Below are 19,779 nucleotides of genomic sequence, written 5' to 3' on the forward strand. Positions count from 1 at the left end.
TACATATAAATCACAAATTAGAAATGATGCTGATAACTGTGATCTGGGTTACTGTTACATACTTTTAAGCACACTGATATGTTTCAATTTTTTCAAAGATCTGAGGGAATCTGTGGACATCCCCCTGTAATTGGCAATTCCCATGAAGAGAAAGCATTCTAACCAAATCAAGAGCCTTTATGCAGCACTAAGAGAGGGCAAGATACCAAGATGAAGGAGACGTCCCTGACTTCAATCAGCAGAGGACTTCAACCACAGAAAGTCCTAATACCTGCTACACATGGACGAACCTTGAAAACTGTGCTACATGAAATAAGCCAGACACAAAAGGGTAAGTATTGCACGATTCCAATTACATGAAGTATCCAGAACAGGTAAATTCACAGGGACAGACAGTAGACCAGAGGTTACCAGGAGCTAGGAGGAGGGAGCAATGGATGGTTATTACTTAATGGTTACAGATTTTCTGCTTGGGTTGAAGAAAACACTGGAAACAGGCAGAGACGACGACTGCACAACTCCGTGAATGTACTTAAGGCCACTGCACTGCACTCTTGAAACGGGGAGAGCTCCCGAGTGGCCCAGTGGCGAGCATTTCGGGCTTTCACTGTTGTGGTCCCTGTTCAACTGCTCTTCAGGGAACTGAGATCCTGCAAGCCAAGTGGCACGGAGCAGCCAAAAAAAAAAGGTTAAAATGACCTCAACCTAAACCTATAAAACTCGTAGAAGAAAACAGGGGATAAGCTTCAGGGCACTGGACTGGGCAGTGGTTTCTTGGATGAGACACCAAAAGCACAGGCTACAAGAGCAAAAACAAATGAGACTCCATCAAAGGACACAAGAGGATGAAAAGGCAAGGGGGAAAGTGTGTGTGAATCGTACACGTCTCTTAAGGGCTGATATTCAGAGTGAATGAAGAACTGCACCTCAACACCACCAAATGTTTTTAGTTTTTTAAATGGCGTTTCTGCAAAGTTGATACAGAAATGGTCAACAAGCATATGAAAAGATGTTGATCGTTAGTCAGAAATGCAAATCAAAACCACAGGGAGTCCTCACACCCGTCAGGATGACTACGGCCAGAGAAGAACCCTGGCAGTCCAGTGGTGAGGACTCTGTGCTTCAGCAGGGGGGCAGGGTTCAGGCTCCGGGGGAGGACTAGGATCCTGCATGCCCCATGGTGTGGCCAAAGAAGAAGAAAACAAATGCTAGGGAGCATAGGGAGATATACGGACTCTTGTGCACTGTTTGTGGGATGGTGAAACGGTGCAATAATTGTGGAAAACGGTATGGAGGCTCCTCAAAAAACTAAACACAGAACCACTGTATGATTCAGCCAATTCACTTCTGAGTATTATCCGGAAGAACTGAAAGAAGGATCTCAAAGAGATATCTGCACATCCATATTCACAGCAGCACTAATCATAATGGCCCAAAGATGGAAACAACTTGTCTTCATTGACAAATAAATGGACAAAATGTGGCATATTCATATAACAGGTTATTCAGCCTTTAAAAGGGAAGAAATCCTGCCATGTGCTACAACACGGATAAGCCTTAAAGATACTCTAGTAAGTGAAAGAACCCAGTCACAAATAGCCAAATACTATATGATTCTACTTATAAATCGAAAAGTCGTCAAATTCATAGAAGTAGTAAGCAGAATGGCAGTTATGAAAGGCTGGGGTGAGGAGAAGAGGAAGAAAATGGGAGTTGTTTAACGGATATATAGTTTCAGATTTAGAACATGAAAAAGTTCTGGAGATCTATTTTCCATTAATATGAATGTACTTAATGCTAGGGGCTTCCCTGATGGCTCAGTGGTAAACAACTCTCCTCTCTGCAGAAGACATGGGTTCGATCCCTGGGTTGGGAAGATCCCCTAGAGGAGGAATTGGCAACAACCCACCCCAGTTCTCGTGCCTGGGAAATCTCACGGACAGAGGAGCCTGACGGGCTATAGTCCATCTGGTTGCAAAGAGTCAGACACCACTTGGCAATAACAAGTTAATGCTACAAAACTGTACATTCAAAAATAATGAGGACGGTAACTTTCAGGTTATGTGCTTTATGCCACATTAAAAAAAATGATTAAAATGGCAAAACTGTATTATATTTTATCACAATTTCTTTAAATAATGTAATATACTAAAACTACGAAATTGTATAGTATGTGAGTATCTCAATAAAGCTGTTAAAAAAAAAAAAAAGCAGAGGAAACAGAGTTTAACCAAATTCTATCATTTGCTGGTTTAAGAAAAGAGAGCAATTTGTTGGAAGTATCCAGATCCTGGAGCTCAGAGAGGATCCTATGCTTCCGCTTCCTCCAACTTCTTCACCCCAGCCTCCATATGACAGCCCTTTTCTTGCCCCCTCCAAGGCACATCACCACCACCTTCTAACCTCCCAGTTCCTTATTATGTATTATGTCTGACCTCACAGGAAAGTTAAGTTAAAGAAGCTACAGTGGCAGTCATAGGAAAGGGCACAGAATTCAAGACTCAGATTCTACGTTCAGCAGCAGAGCCAAAATATTAAAAAAAAAAAAAAATCACACAGTAGACATACAATAAATGTCAGGTCTCTGCCCTTCCTCTCCTCTCCTTCCAGCCCAGCATGTCTAAAAGAGCAAATGCTCAGCTCCCGTGCTCGGATAGCCTCTGGCCTAACTCACATGTGCTGGAGCTATAAAACACAGAATCATTTAATACGTAGTTGTTAATGCCTATCACCTATTATTAAATCCTGAAAACACATCACAAAACTATTAACTAGGATAAGCCTATTTTGATAAAATAATAAACTTTTCTACTGCATATAAAAAAAGATGGTAAGATGAAGACTAAGTATTACCAACCACCTCCGAGCGGTGGAACTAAGGGTGAAGCGCTCCCTTTCTGGCACATCTGCGTTTTTAATGATGCATCTGGAACTTCTGCAATAAGAAATGTAACTCTCAGAAGAAGAAATCATTCTGGCTTAAAATTTCACTGTCTGCCTCCGATACCATATTACTGCGCTGAAGCTGAACTGGTACCATGTGAAACAGTCATGATTCCCTACATTTTACAGATGAGAATGAACTGAGGCTCAAAGCAGAGACGTGGTCAAGGCTGTAAGGCTAGTAACAGAGCGGGGATGCCAATTAAGGCCTTCCAACTTCAAGCCTTTCCGGTCCACCACATCTCAAAGAGCACTCTGCATTACTGCTCATTATATATATATATATATGAAAATGTATATATTTAATCTATGTTTAAATAGCACCTAAGAGCAGGTGCTACAGAATCTTGGGCAAGTAACCTGGAAGCTGAGCCTCAGTTTCCTCATCTGAAAAGTGAAGTGGTTGGAAAAGCTATTCTATCTCACCAGCTCATCTAGCCTCACCAGTGAATGGATTTTAAGTCTAGATACCAACTGAGGAGAAGAAAACCCCGTGGGCAAAAATGAATGAATAGTTGGAAAGAAGCTGAGGCCTGTGCTCTGGGTCAAGGGCCATTTTTCAATGGAAAGAGGCTGTGGACAGTCAAGAGCAAAGAGCCCGCTGGGGAAACTCAACTTCCTGGCTGAAGCAACAGCTGAAAGCTCCGGCTTTGCTTCCCTACCAGCAATGCTTCAATCTTAGCTAACTTAAGAGGAGAAACCGCAGATTTATAAGTAAAGTTAGAAGAATGTAACAACACAGCTGTAGGGGAGGGACCTGGAGCAATAGTTTATGCACGCTATGGCAACTGGATTATTTTCCAAGTGGACTCGTGAATATTAAAGTGGAAGAATCTTTGGTGGTTCTCAGAGACGACCCTTCCTCAGCGAGAATTTCAGGAGAAACTGAAACTTGGCAATACCCATCGGAGAGATGTCACACTTGTGGAAAAGGTGAGAGAATCCAACTAAAGCCTCTTCAACCTACAGAGCATCAAAGAAAGCGAAAAGACCTTTATTAAGGGTGAAGTTCTTGCAAAGGATTCATCGGGTGTCTGTAACCTCTTATACTGCAAGCTAATTTATAAAGCACTCAAAGCTGTCTGACACTACTGGGCAGCATTCTCACTCGAAGGTAATAAAAGTACAGCATTAACTTTGCTCGCCAGAAAAAGAAAAAAAAAGATTCCATTTTGCTAAAGCAGCCTCCTCCGACCAAAACCCTACCACCTGCCCCTCCACTACGGGGATGAGCCTAAACCAAGGAGAAGCTGCTTCGAGCCTGGACAACCGGCCTCGAGAATTAAAACAACATCCTGCCCCGAGAACCGCAACCGAAGACGCCAGAAGCTTCAATTCCAAAAGCAGGTCCTTTAGAGAAGGAAGAAAGCTCCCGGCCGTGCTCTCGGCGCTCCCGGGTGCGAGAATTCAGCCCAGCTACTAGGCCATGACTGGGTGAGCACCTGACGTGGGGGGAGGGTGAGCCAAGGCCCTAGCGGATCTGGGGCGAGGAAGTGGGGGCTCCCGAAGCTTCAGAGAAGAAGCGCGGCCCTCCAGAGGCGGGGGTCCTGGGGACACCCCACCCCTACCCCAAGGATAAGGACCGAGAAGAACACGTGGGGCGACAGGAGCAGGGAAGGGGTGTCCCGAGCAAGCAGCCTGGGTCTTGCACGGCGGCCGGAAAAAAGGAGGACGGAGCTACCCCCGGGGCAGGGAACCGAGCCCTCGGAGCCCCGAGGGAGAAGGCAAAGGGCGCGGGCAGAGGGGCAAGGCCACGAGGAGGGCGGGTCTCCCAGGGCGCCGGGGCACGCGCCGGGACCCGGGCAGCGGAGGACCCCGACACCCGGGAAGACACCGCGGACCTGCCTCCGGGGGCCGCGGGGAAGCCGGAGCGGCCGCGCCCGGAGGGGCCCTGGTGACCCCGCGGGGCCGCCCGGACCGGACCCGCCCCGCGGCGCCTCCCTCCTGCCCCTTCCCTCCCACCCGCGCGGCCCGTTATCCCACGGCCGCCGCACTCACCAGCGGCTGCACCTCAGCCTGCCGCCGCCTCAGCTGCTGCCTGCGCCTCCGCAGCCGCCGCCGCCTCGCTGCTGAGGCCGAGTCCCGGGGGAGCCGCCGCGTCCCGCCGCCGCCGCCGCTGCCGCCAGAGCAGAACACCCCAAAATGGCGGCACTTCCGGCGCCTACCACCGGCGGGGAGGGCCGACGCGGAGGGGGAGGGCGGCTCGGGGGAACGTACCACCGCGGTGCCGCCCGCAGCGCTGAGCCGAGCGGGGCTCGGCGCAGGGGCGGGCCGAGCGCCCGGCGCTGCAGCGCCCCCTCGGGCTGGGGAGTGGAGAAGCAGCCGCGCGGGGGCCCTGGGGGCCTCGGGTAGAACCCTCGACCCGGGGAGCGGCGAGGGCAAGTCTCTTTGTCTCGTTACTCCGCTGGAGGGAAGACGCGGGGAAGACACCCGGCCTGAAAACTTGGAAGTTCTCGGCTCTGCGCCCCTCACCCACAAGAGTTCTGGACGAACTGGCGGGCGCCAACCTCTGCTTGGCGCTGAATATGCGCATAATAAAATACTTGATGAATGAATGGGTGAGTGAATGGGATGGTGCTTGGCCAGCGCTGGGCACCCGACACACCCTCCTTTCTAACCCAGCCGATAAGCAACGGGATCCGGCCCTTCCTTGTCTGCTGAGACGTGGACTGTAAGTGTATTGCAAGCTTTCAGAGTTAAACGAAAGCCCTCTGGCGGGATGAGCAGCTGGGTGAACTCACAACCTTGCAAAAATCCTTGGAGCGCCAGGAAGCTCATAAAAGTTCTACTAAAAGACTGATTTTTCCAGCCCTAACCTGCTTCTCCCAGTGAAAAAAAAAATTTTTTTTTCCGTAACAAAGGCTAGGTTCTTGAAGACCTCCTTCAGACTGACCCAGAAATCCCAAGATCTAGGTAGAATGCAAATAGTTCGTTTGTTTGTTTAAAAGGTCAACGTCATTTATTCCCACAAGTTCTACATCTTGTGGGACAGTAAAATGCAGAGAAAGAAAGAAAACTTAGTTCTGAGACCTTTTGGCCCCAACAACATGCAAATAACTCATGGGTTTGCAAATGATTTCTCTGTAACATCTGGCTTCTCAGAGCAATAACTCTTCTACCCACAAATACTGATTATACCCTACCTTACCACAAAAAAAATAAGTGGACTCCCAAGCAGAGGCCTCAAGGGTTTTCCCATGTGTTGGAAGCACCTCTTTCCTCTCTTAGGAAGGAAAAAAAATAGTCACAGTGTTTCTAGTACCATATAGATCTAAACAATTAACCCTTAAATTGTACACTATCAGATTTCCTAGTTGTGTAGTTTATCATTTTATATACATTTATAATGCTGATATTCAAACCAGTCGATCCCTGAATAGTCATTGAAAGGACCGATGCTGAAGCCGAAACTCCAGTACTTTGGCCACCGGATGCGAAGAGCTGACTTATTGGAAAAGACTGATGCTGGGAAAGACTGAAGGCAGGAGAAAGCATAACAGAGGATGAGATGGTTGGGTGGCATCACCAACTCAACAGACGTGAGTTTGAGCAAACTCAGGGAGATAGTGAGGGACAGGGAAGCCTGGCGTGCTGCAGTCCATGGGGTTGCAAAGAGTCGGACAGGACTTAGTGAACAACAAATAATGTTGATATATGATCTTGTTCTTGTTAATAGTTTTGTGTGTAATTTACTGAAAACATCTTCCATTTATAGACCATTACAGCTTATAGAAGGTTGTCATATATTGTTGTTCTTCAGTCAGTCATATGCTGCTAAGTCATTTCAGTGGTGTCCAACTCTGTGCGACCCCATAGACGGCAGCCCACCAGGCTCCGCTGTCCCTGGGATTCTCCAGGCAAGAACACTGGAGTGGGTTGCCATTTCCTTCTCCAATGCATGAAAGTGAAAAGAGAAAGTGAAGTCTCAGTCATGTCCGACTCTTCACGATCCCATGAACTGCAGCCTACCAGGCTCCTCCGTCCATGGGATTTTCCAGGCAAGAGTACTGGAGTGGGGTGCCATTGCCTTCTCCCTCCATGGACTGAAGCACGCCAGGCCTTCCTGTCCATCACCAACTCCCAGAGTTTGCCCAAACTTAATGCTGGCAAAGAAGGAGGGCAGGAGGAGAAAGGGAGGACAGAGGATGAGATGGCTGGATGGCATCACCGACTCAATGGACATGAGTTTGGGTAAACTCTATGAGTTGGTGATGGACAGGGAGGCCTGGTGTGCTGTGATTCATGGGGTCACAAAGAGTCGGACACGACTAGGCGACTGAACTGAACTGAATGTCCATTGAGTCGGTGACGCCATCCAACCATCTCATCCTCTGTCGTCCCCTTCTCCTCCCGCCTTCAATCTTTCCCACCATCAGGGTCTATTCAAATGAGTCAGCTCTTTGCATCAGGTGGCCAAAGTATTGGAATTTCAGCTTCAATATCAGTCCTTCCAATGAACACTCAGGACTGATCTCCTTTTGGATGGACTGGTTGGAGCTCCTTGCAGTCCAGGGGACTCTCAAGAGTCTTCTCCAAAACCACACTTCAAAAGCATCAATTCTTCAGTGATCAGCTTTCTTTATATTCCAACTGTCACATCCATACATGATTACTGGAAAAACCATAATCTTAACTAGACGGACCTTTGTTGGCAAAGTAATGTCTCTGCTTTTTAATACGCTGTCTAGGTTGGGCATAACTTTTCTTCCAAGGAGTAAGCGTCTTTTAATTTCATGGCTGCAATCACCATCTGCAGTGATTTTGGAGCCCCCCAAAATAAAATCTGCCACTGTTTCCACTGTTTCTCCATCTATTTGCCATGAAGTGATGGGACCGGATGCCATGATCTTTGTTTTCTGAATGTTGAGCTTTAAGCCTACTTTTTCACTCTCCTCTTTCACTTTCATCAAGAGGCTCTTTAGTTCTTCACTTTCTGCCATAAGGGTGGTGTCATCTGCATATCTGAGGTTATTGATATTTCTCCCGGCAATCTTGATTCCAGCTTGTGCTTCTTCCAGCCCAGCGTTTCTCATGATGTACTCTGCATATAAGTTAAATAGGCAGGGTGACAATATGCAGCCTTGATGTATTCCTTTTCCTATTTGGAACCAGTCTGTTGTTCCATGTCCAGTTCTAACTGTTGCTTCCTGACCTGCATACAGATTTCTCAGGAGGCACGTCAGATGGTCTGGTATTCCTATCTCTTTCAGAATTTTCCACAGTTTATTGTGATCCACACAGTCAAAGGCTTTGGCATAGTCAATAAAGCAAAAATAGATGTTTGTCTGGAACTCTCTCGCTTTTTCGATGATCCAATGGATGTTGGCAATTTGATCTCTGGTTCCTCTGCCTTTTCTAAAACCAGCTTGAACATCTGGAAGTTCATGGTTCATGTATTATTGAAGCCTGGCTTGGAGAATTTTGAGCATTACTTTACTGGCGTGTGAGATGAGTGCAACTGTGTGGTAGTTTGAGCATTCTTTGGCATTGCCTTTCTTTGGGATTGGAATGAAAACTGACCTTTTCCAGTCCTGTGGCCACTGCTGAGTTTTCCAAATTTGCTGACATATTGAGTGCAGCACTTTCACAGCATCATCTTTTAGGACTTGAAATAGCTCAACTGGAATTCCATCACCTCCACTAGCTTTGTTTGTAGTGATGCTTCCTAAAGCCCACTTGATCACATTCCAGGATGTCTGGCTCTAGGTCAGTGATCACACCATCGTGATTATCTGGGTCGTGAAGATCATTTTTGTACAGCTCTTCTGTGTATTCTTGCCACTTCTTCTTAATATCTTCTGCTTCTGTTTGGTCCATACCATTTCTGTCCTTTATTGAACCCATCATTGCATGAAATATTCCCTTGATATCTCTAATTTTCTTCAAGAGATCTCTAGTCTTTCCCATTCTATTGTTTTCCTCTATTTCTTTGCACTAATTACTAAGGAAGGCTTTCTTATCTCTCCTTGCTATTCTTTGGAACTCTGCATTCAAATGGGTATATCTTTCCTTTTCTCCTTTGCCTTTCACTTCTCTTCTTTTCACAGCTATTTGTAAGGCCTCCTCAGACAGCCATTTTGCTTTTTTGCATTTCTTTTCCATGGAGATGTCTTGCTCCCTGTCTCCTATACAATGTCATGAACCTCTGCCCATAGTTCATCAGGCACTCTGTCTATCAGATCTAGTCCCTTAAATCTATTTCTCACTTACACTGTATAATCATAAGGGATTTGATTTAGGTCATACCTGAATGGTCTAGTGGTTTTCCCTACTTTCTTCAATTTAAGTCTGAATTTTGCAATAAGGAGTTCATGATCTGAGCCACAGTCAGCTCCCAGTCTTGTTTTGCTGACTGTATAGAGCTTCTCCATCTTTAGCTGCAAAGAATATAATCAATCTGATTTTGGTGTTGGCCATCTGGTGATGTCCATGTGTAGAGTCCTCTCTTGTGTTGTTGGAAGCGGGTGTTTGCTATGGCCAGTGTGTTCTCTTGGCAAAACTCTATTAGCCTTTGTCCTGCTTCATTCTGTACTCCAAGGCCAAATTTGCCTGTTACTCCAGGTGTTTCTTGACTTCCTACTTTTTCATTCCAGTGCCCTATAATGAAAAGGACATCTTTTTTGGGTGTTAATTCTAGAAGGTCTTGTAGGTCTTCAACTTCAGTTTCTTCAGCATTACTGGTCAGGGCATAGACTTGGATTACCGTGATATTGAATGGTTTGCGTTGGAAACAAACAGAGATCATTCTGTCGTTTTTGAGATTGCATCCAAGTACTGCATTTTGAACTCTTGTTGACTATGATGGCTACTCCATTTCTTCTAAGGGATTCCTGCCCACAGTAGTAGATATAATCGTCATCTGAGTTAAATTCACCCATTCCAGTCCATTTTAGTTCGCTGATTCCTAGAATGTTGATGTTGACTCTTGCCATCTCCTGTTTGACCATTTCCAATTTGCCTCAATTCATGGACCTAACACTACAGGTTCCTATGCAATGTTGCTCTTTAAAGCATCGGACCTTGCTTCTATCACCAGTCACATCCATAGCTGGGTATTGTTTTTGCTTTGGCTCCATCCCTTCATTCTTTCTGGAGTTATTTCTCCACTGATCTCCAGCAGCATACTGGGCACCCACCGACCTGGGGAGTTCCTCTTTCAGGGTCCTATCTTCTTGCCTTTTCACACTATTCATGGGGTTCTCAAGGCGAGAGTACTGAAGTGGTTTGCCATTCCCTTCTCCAGTGGACCACATTTTGTCAGAACTCTCCACCACGGGTGGCCCCACAGGGCATGGCTCATAGTTTCATTGAGTTAGACAAGGCTGTGGTCCATGTGATTAGATTGGTTAGTTTTCTGTGACTGTGGTTTTCAGTCTGTCTGCCTTCTGATGGAAGAGGATAAGAGGCTTATGGAAGCTTCCTGATGGGAAAGACTGACTGAGGGAGAAACTGGATCTTATTCTGATGGGCGGGGCCATGCTCAGTAAATCTTTAATCCAATTTTCTGTTGATGGGTGTAGCTGTGGTGTTCCCTCTCTGCTATTTATCTGGAGCCGGGAGCTGGCTAAGCATGTCCGAGGGCACTAAGGCTGTCACCAAGTATACCAGCTCCAAGTAAATATAATATGCCTAGCCGCTGTTAACGGAGAAGGCAATGGCACCCCACTCCAGTACTCCTGCCTGGAAAATCCCATGGATGGAGGGCCTGGTGGGCTGTAGTCCATGGGGTCGCTAAGGGTCGGACACAACTGAGCGACTTCACTTTCACCAAACTATGGTGGAGGTAAAGAAGATAATGGCGACCTCCTTCAAAAGATCCTATGCATGCACTGCTACACTCAGTGCCCCCAACCCTGCAGCAGGCCACCGCCAGAGACTCCCGGACACCCACAGGCAAGTCCGGGTCAGTCTCCTGTGGCGTCGCTGCTCTTTCTCCTGGGTCCTGGTGCACAAGGTTCTGTTGTGCCCTCCAAGAGTCTATTTCCCAGTCCTGTGTAAGTTCTGGCAGCTCTATGGTGGGGTTAATGGCGACCTCCTCTAAGAGGGCTTTTTCCCATACACAAGTGTGCTGCACCCAAAGCCCCTGTCCCTGCGGCAGTCCACCGCCAGCCCGCACCTCCGCAGGAGATGCTCAAACACAGTTCTGTGCCAGCCTCTGTGTGCATAGGGTTTGTTTGAGCTCTCTGAGCATCTCTGGTGGTGTCTGAGGTGGCGCTGCTCCACCATAGTTTGGCTCCAGGAAAATAGCAGGGAGGGAACACAGCTCCACCCCTCAACAGAAAATTGGATTGAGGATTTACTGAGCATGGCCCCGCCCATCAGAACAAGACCCAGTTTCCCCTCAGTCAGCCCTGCACCCTATCCTGAGCTAAATGGGAGCGGCGGCCACACCTGTCCTGCTAACCTCTTCTCTCTCTGGTTCTCAAAGTGTCCAGCTGGATAGATAGTTCTGGACGGGCAACCAGAAACTTTCCCCTTCTATCTGCCTCCGGACGTACGGCCAGTCCTTGCCAGACGCTAGTGCCACTCTTGAATCTAATTACCACTAAGCCCAGAGTTGGGCGGAAGAACAGTTACATGAGGACTACAGATTCAGCTTCAAAGGGCTTCACAATGAATACAAAAACACTCAGTAGTCCAAATGCAAAAAAAAGCCTGCTGTGAGGTAAACAAGGATGAAAATTGCCATTTAATTTTTTGCCTTCCAAATGGATGAAGATTTGTTTTTAAAAATGTTAATGAGGGTTCGGGGAAGCAAGCCTTTTTCCACGTGCTGGTGGGAGTAAAATTCAGATAGTCTGGAGGAATCTGAAGGTTTACATATCTTTCTAGGAGCATTTCTTGAGAAAATAATCAGGATAAGAGCAGAGATGGATCATAACATTGTTGGAATTGCATAAAATTTGACACAAAAACAGAGTGATAAAGTATGATATATCCATAGCCTAGAATATTATATATATATATATATATGCTTTTTCAAATAATTGTGAGCAAATGTTCATGACACATAGTGAATGAAACAGGTGATAGGACTTCCCTGGTAGTCCAGTGGTTAAGAACCTGCCTTGCAATGCAGGGGACTTGGGTTCAATCCCTAGTCAGGGAACTAGGAATCCCACCTGCTGCGGAGCAACTAAGCCTGAGTGTGTATCACAACTAGCGATGCCACGACTAGGGAGTCCATTCACGGCAATGAAAATTCTGGCAGGATGCAACGAAATCTTGGGTTCCACAACTAAGATCCAACACAATCAAACAAATAAATAAAACAGGTGACAAATTAATAGGTACAGTAAGATCCCATTTTTGTTAAACAGCATGCTTGTTGAGAGAAAGAGATAAAACCCAGAAAGAGGGCTTCTCTGGTGGTCTAATTATTAAGAAAGTGAAAGTGAAGTCGCTCAGTTGTGCTGACTCTTTGTGACCCCATGGACTGTAGCCTACCAGGCTCCTCTGTCCATGGGATTTTCCAGGCAAGAATACTGGAGTGGGGTGCCATTTCCTTCTCCAGGGGATCTTCTCAACCCAGGGACTGAACCCGGGCCTCCCTCATTATAGACAGACACTTTACCATCTGAGCTATCAGGGAAGTTATTAAGAACCACCTGCCAATGCAGGGAACATGGGTTCGATCCCGGGAAGATCCCACATGCCTTGGAGCAGTTAAGCCTGTGAGCTGAACCTACTGAGCCTAAGTGTTCCAACTACTGACTTGAAGCCAAAAATAAATTTTTTTAAAAAAAGGATGATCATACAAGTGAGGAATAGGAGGCTTGGTTAAATATTTTAATAAATATTTTTTCTGTTTTTTTTTTAATTAAGATTTATTTATTTTTTTTATTGTCCTGGGTCTTTCTTGTTGGCGAATGGGCTTTCTCTAGTTTCCTCGAGGGAGGGCTACTCATTGCAGTGGCTTCTCTTCTTGTGCAGCTTGGGCTCACCAGCACTCCATATCAGTTGCCCAGAGGCATGTGGAATCTTCCCAGACCAGGGATCAAACCAGCGTCCCCTCCATTGGCATGTGGATTTTTCAACCACTCTGCTACCAGGGAAGCCCCTTTCAAGTCCTTTAATTTAGTGGAGTGATATTTTATTGTGGTTTAATTTTTTTTTCCCCTAATGGCTACTTTACATACATAATTCTTATTGACCATTTGGATATTTGTGTGTGTGTGAATCGCCTATTCAATCTTTTTTCTCTCTTTTCTCTCTTTTTTTTTTTCTTGTTTTGGTTTGGAGGCGTTCTTTACATATTTTGAATACAAGTTTCTTGTCAAATATATGGGCTTCCCAGGTGGCTCAGTGGCAAACAATCGGCCTGTGATGTAGATGCAGGAGACCTGGGTTTGATCCCTGGGTTGGGAAGATCCCCTGGAGAAGGGAGAGGCTACCCAATCCAGTATTCTGGCCTGGAGAATTCCATGGACTGTATGGTCCATGGGGTCGCAAAGAGTCGGACAGGACTGAGCGACTTTCACTTTCACTAAACTCAAGGAACAAAGGTTTGTCTAGTCAAGGCTATGGTTTTTCCTGTCGTCATGTATGGATGTGAGAGTTGGACTGTGAAGAAGGATGAGCACCGAAGAATTGATGCTTTTGAACTGTGGTGTTGGAGAAGACTCCTGAGAGTCCCTTGGACTGCAAGGAGATCCAACCAGTCCATTCTGAAGGAGATCAGCCCTGGGATTTCTTTGGAAGGAATGATGCTAAAGCTGGAAACTCCAGTACTTTGGCCACCTCATGCGAAGAGTTGACTCGTTGGAAAAGACTCTGATGCTGGGAGGGATTGGGGGCAGGAGGAGAAGGGGACGACAGAGGATGAGATGGCTGGATGGCATCACTGACTCGATGGATGTGAGTCTGAGTGAACTCTGGGAGTTGGTGATGGACAGGGAGGCCTGGCGTGCAGCGATTCATGGGGTCACAAAGAGTCGGACAGGACTGAGCAACTGATCTGATCTGAAACTCAAGGAGTTAAATGACCTTGTACCCCATGACATGGGCAGTTTTACTCCCAGTACAAGTGAATACTTATTCCCACCCCCCCCCAAAAAATGGTTTGTAGTACCTTTATTAATAATAGCCCAAACTGGAAATGATAGATAAATAAATTATGGAATATACTTACAACAGGCTATTTATATAGCAATGAAAAGCAACAAACTACAACTGTATATAACAATATGGATGAACTGCACAGACATAAAATGGAGCAAAACAAGTCATAAGAAAAGAGCATATGTTGTATGAGTTTATTCAACTGAAATTTGAATATGGGCGAAAAAAAGAAAAAAAGTCAGAATAGAGATTATCTTTGCTAGGGAAAGAGCATTGGCTATTGATTGGAGGGAGCTCCAGGGAGTTTTCTGGAGTATTGGAATGTTTTATGTCTTATTCTGGGTGGAGTTTACATGGGTGTGTAGATATGTAAAATTTATCAAGCCATACACTTAGAATCTGTACAGGTTCTGTGGCCAGGGAGAGTAACAACAAACAACCCTTTAGCCAGACCTGCAAAAGAAAGAAACATGCAGTGCATAGGAAGCATAGAATAGTGACAAAGGTAAGATGTTCAAACTTAACTCGTGAATAATTAAGGGATTCTCATTAAAACAGTGTGTACTTTTTTTTACTGTCAGAATGGGAAACTAATTTTTTTAGAAAACTTCTTGGCCACACCGCAGGGCATGTAGGAATCTTAAGTTTCCAAACAAGGACCAAACCCAAATCCCCTGCCATAGAAACTCAGAGTCTTGACCACTGGACTGCCAGGGAAGTCCTCTAAATTAAATAATTAAATTTAGAAGGTTGTTAAAATTGTGAAAAAACATACAACAGGTACTCAATGTATACAGATATAGTGATGTTAGAAGAAAATTTAACAGTAGTTATTACAATTAAAAATAGTCTCTCAGGCTTCCCTGGTGGCTCAGTGGTAAAGAATTCCCCTGCAGGGAAAACAGATTCAGTCCTTGATCCAGGAAGATCCCACATGCCTCGGGACAAGTAAGTCCAGGCTTCCACTACTGAGCCAGAGTTCTAGAGCCTGTGAGCAGCAAGAGAAAGCACTGCAATGAGAAGCCTGAGCACCGCAAGGAGAGAATAGCCCCACTTGCTTCAACTGGAGACGGCTTGTGCACTGCAATGAGGACCCATCGGTTCAGTTCAGTCGCTCAATCATGTCCGACTCTTTGCCATTGCCAACTTCCAGAGCTTACTCAAACTCATGTCCACTGAGTCACTGATGCCATCCACCCATCTCATCTTCTGTCGTCCGCTTCTCCTCCTGCCTTCAATCTTTCCCAGCATCAGGGTCTTTTCCAATGAGTCAGTTCTTCGCATCAGGTGGCCAAAGTATTGGTGTTTCAGCTTCAGAATCAGTCCTTCCAATGAATATTCAGGACTGATTTCCTTTGGGATGGAATGGTTGGACCTCCTTGCAGTCCAAGGGACTCTCAAGAGTGTTCTCCAACACCACAGCCATAAATATTGAAAAAGAAAAAGAAAATTTCAATATAGCTTTTTGCCCAAGCTAATTAAGGGCTGGGATTCACAACCCAAGGGATGAATGGATAAACAAAATGTGACCAGGCTTCTCTGTCCATGGGATTCTCCGGGCAAGAATACTGGAGTGGGTTGCTGTGCCCTCCTCCAGGGGAACTTCCCGACCCAGGGATCAAACCCGAACCTGTATTTCTTAAGTCTCCTGCATTGGCAGGCAGGCTCTTTACCACAAGTGCCACCTGGGAAGCCTATATATATGTATATATATGTATGTGTATATATATGTATGAGTACTATTCAGCATTGAAAAGGAAGGAAATTTTGACACCTGCTGCAGCATAGATGAAACTTGAGGGAAATAAGCCTGTCACAAAAGGACAAATGCTATATGATTCTACTTATATGAGGTACCTAGAGTACTCAGGGTCATACATAGAGACAGAAGCTACAGCGGTGTTTACCAAGAGCTGAGGGGAGGGAGACATGGCGAGTTTGTTCAATGGGTATGGAGTTTCAGTTTGGGAAGATGAGAAAAGTTCTGGAAATGGATGGTGGTGATGGCTTAACAACAATGTGAAAATACTTAATGAACTGTACACTTAAAAATGGTTTAAATGGCGTATTTTATAGTATGTATATTTGGTATAGTAAAAAGAAAAAAAAAGTTGGACTTCACATTGCAACCGAGTAATGCGTTCTTGCCTGGATAGTCCCAGGGACAGGGCAGCCTGGTGGGCTTCCGTCTATGGGGTCGCACAGAGATGGGCACGGCTGAAGTGACTTAGCAGCAGCAGCAATGCACATACATTAGGATAGGTTAAGCTGTTGCAACAATTAGACCTAAAATAAATAGCTGAAACAAATTAGAAATTTATTTCTCTCTCCCTTAACAGATGAGAGCAGATATTCCCAGTTAGTGGGAGGATGAAGATAGGTGGTTTCTACTCTAAGTAGTTCTTAGTGACCCAGATTAATGAGGACTCTGCCACCTGTAACTGGTTCCTGGCATGGTGATTCTAGCCATCACCATTGCTATTTCATCTCACAAGAAGAGAGAGAGGGTATGGGAGAGGTTTGTGGAGGATTTATGGACCAGATCCGCTGGTCCTCGTCCTTGCGTACATTACTGGTGCTCACATCCCATTGGAGATAGAACTGAGTCCTATATCACTTCCCATTCTAAGGGACATTGGGCATATGACTGCTCAGACATTGTAAAAAAAAGTGAATAAAGTATTTTGGGGACTTCCCTGGAGGTACAGTGGTTAAGAGTCTGGGTTCCCAATGTAGTGGGCATGGGTTAATCCCTAGCCAGGTGAGATCTCAAATGCTACATCGCTCAGCCAAAAAAAAAAAAAGAATTTTGGTGGACAGTTCCTAAAAAGGAAAAAAAAAACAATCACTGGGGGATATGCATATAAGAGTGGTTTTCTCTGGAGCTGAGATTGCAACAGACATTTACTTTTTATACTATGTAATTTTGAAGTGCTTGCATTTTTTATAATAAGCATGTATTACTATTATAATCAGAAAATAAAAAGCAAATCCAGGGTGGAGAGAATAACAACAAAAAAAATATTTGACTACGTAAAAGGTGAAACTACTTACTGATACATTCTTCATTAATAAAAATGGAAACCAATCTAAATTTCCATCACAGGAGAATGGGGAGGTAAATGATGGTATAATCATATAATGGATTATTAGAGAGCAGGAAAATTTAATGAATAGCACCTACACACAACAATGCAGTTGAATCTTTAATGAAAAAGTCATACAAGATTATCTGCTGTACCTATCATTTTCATTAAGCCACATTGATGTGCTAAAAACCCTATTTAAAATTTTTAGTTTGAAAATACTTTTTAAAAAATTAGGCAGGAGGGCATCATGAACCCCCAAAGAACATCATTCTGGGGCTTCCCTGGCGGCTCAGTGGTAAAGAATCCGCCTGCTGATGCAGGAGACATGTGTTCGATCCCTGGTCCGGAAGGATCCCACGTGCCTAGAAGCAAGTAGGCCCGTGTGTCACAACCACTGAGAGTGTGCTCTAGAGCTAGGCAGCCGCAGCTGCTGAAGCCCCTAGAGCCCACGCTCTGCAACAGGAGAAGCCTGCACACCACAGCTGGAGAGTAACCCCCACCGACCACAACCAGAGAAAAGCCCGGGCAGCAGAGAAGACCCAGAACAGCCCAAAATAAACATAAACTAATAAAATTGTAAAGAATGTTACTCTGACTCAACAATGGTTCATATTTTGCCATATTTGTCTAATCCGTCTTTTTTCCTTGGTGCAGTCTTTTGAGGCAAGTCCCACACGTGTCATCTATTTCTACTCACTTCCGTAAGCATGTAGTCAATATATTTAGAGACCATTTTCTTACATTGTAACAATGCCATGATGACATTAACAAGTTAGCAGTCATTTCTTTGGTATTATTTCAGTCCATAATCAATTGTCTCGTCATTTCGAAAAATGACTTTTAATAGCTGATTCATTTGAATTAGGATCTAAATGGCTTAAGTGTTTACTTCTGGTTGTCTTGCCTCTAGGACTCCTAATCTGAGGTAGCTGCTCTCTCATTCTTTTTTTTTTTTTAATTTTCATTGGAGTATAGTTGATTTACAAACATATTATTTTCAGGTATACAGCAAAGTGAATCCGTTATACTCCCCTCTCCCCCTTTTTTTCAAGTTTTTGACTTGTTGAAGAAACTGCGTCAGCTGTTCCTGCCAAGTGTCCCAAATTCTGGATTTGTCTGTTGCTCCCCTATGATTACATCACTTACCCTTCTACCACCTAGGGCTTCCCTGATAGCTCAGTTGGTCAAGAATCTGCCTGCAATGCAGGAGACCCTGGTTCGATTCCTGGGTAGGGAAGATCTGCTGGAGAAGGGATAGGCTACCCACTCCAGTGCTTCACTTGTGGCTCAGCTGGTAAAGAATCTGCCTGCAATTCGGGAGACCTGGGTTAGATCCCTGAGTTGGGAAGATTCCGCTGGAGAAGGGAAAGGCTACTTAGTCCAGTATTCTGGCCTGGAGAAGTCCATGGACTGTAGAGACCATGGCGTCAGAGTCAGACAGGACTGAGCAACTTTCACTTTCACTTTTCTATCACCTGTGTGTGTGTGTGTGTGTGTGTGTGCGCGCGCGCGCGCGCGCGTGCGCTCTCAGTCATGTCTGACTCTTTGTGATCCCATGGACTATGGCCCACCAGGCTCCTCTGTCCATGGAATTTTCCAGGCAAGAACACTGGAGTCGAGGGGATCTTTCTGATCCTGGGATCAAAGGAGCGTCTTTTGGGTCTCCTGCATTGTGGGCAGATTCTTCACCACTGTGCAACCTGGGAAGGCCTTATCACCTACATCTCCTATAAATGAACTTTAGCCCTAGAGGCCTGGTAAAAGTCAGGCTTGACTTTTTTGAGGTTGGTGGTGTGAGCATCACACTGCATTACATCTGGAAATGTGATGTTCAGGTAGGTTGTCCTGATTTCAGCAATGCAGAGATGTATCTGTGGTTCAGGTAAATCAGCCTGATCCGTCCATGGTAAAGTTTCGTATCATCACCTTATCTCATGCTTTTATACATTGGTGACCATTGACAGTATCAATTATTTCACTAGAAATTGCAAAATGCTGTCTTTCTAATCCTGTCTTTCCTTCCACATTTATTGGCTAAAATGCACAATCCTGAGTTTCTAATTTCATTATTCCTTCCATATGCATTTACAGGAAGTCTGCTGTAAATAACTTTCCCTCACCAACTGGAGGTATTTGGTTACCCCAAAATATAGTTCATACAGGAAAGGCAAGAGAGAACAGAAATCTTCACTGATATTGTCCACTGACATATCCTAAGTATTGGAATATTGTTTGGAATATATAGGACACTCAATAAATATTTTTTAATTGAATGGGAATCCATATATTGGAATATGATGTACATCTGAAAAGAATGAAGAAAATGTACATCTATCTCTATTGACATAATACTTACAAATAATGTTGAGTGTAAAAAGCGGGAAATAGAACAATAGGTATAGGATGAGTCAATTTTTATAAAATATATATAGTCTCAATGTAGCAAAAAGGATTAGTGGATGAATGTGATAAAACAAACAATAAAATGCTAATTGTTGAGTTTGGATAGTGATTATATGAATTTTCCCTGTTGAATCTATTTAATTTTTTATTATGAAAAGGTTCATCACAAAATGTTAGAAAAAGATATGCATGTAAAAATCTGTATTTCTGAAGAGTGGGTTTGGGGGTAAGGATGAAACTTTTCAGGTTATATACTTTATATAGAGCAAAACTTGTAAACTAT

General features: G+C 44.7%; 1 protein-coding gene across 24 annotated transcripts in view; it reads right to left on the minus strand.

Annotated features, from left to right (window-relative positions):
• Nucleotides 1-19,779, minus strand: part of CELF1 (CUGBP Elav-like family member 1) — an 87,711-nt gene that overhangs the window by 66,134 nt on the left and 1,798 nt on the right. For 20 of the 24 annotated variants that reach the window (XM_059874920.1, XM_059874935.1, XM_059874929.1 and 17 more), the window contains exon 1: nt 4,942-5,090. The exons of 1 other annotated variant lie outside the window; for it this stretch is intronic. The gene's annotated coding sequence lies outside the window, so the exon portion shown is untranslated. Of the gene's footprint in view, nt 1-3,845; nt 3,907-4,941; nt 5,091-19,779 lie in introns of those variants that run through there. 3 more of the 24 variants (XM_059874939.1, XM_059874938.1, XM_059874931.1) reach the window with 1 other exon arrangement.

The sequence above is a fragment of the Bos taurus genome, chromosome 15, assembly GCF_002263795.3.
Source record: "Bos taurus isolate L1 Dominette 01449 registration number 42190680 breed Hereford chromosome 15, ARS-UCD2.0, whole genome shotgun sequence".
NCBI lineage: Eukaryota > Metazoa > Chordata > Mammalia > Artiodactyla > Bovidae > Bos > Bos taurus.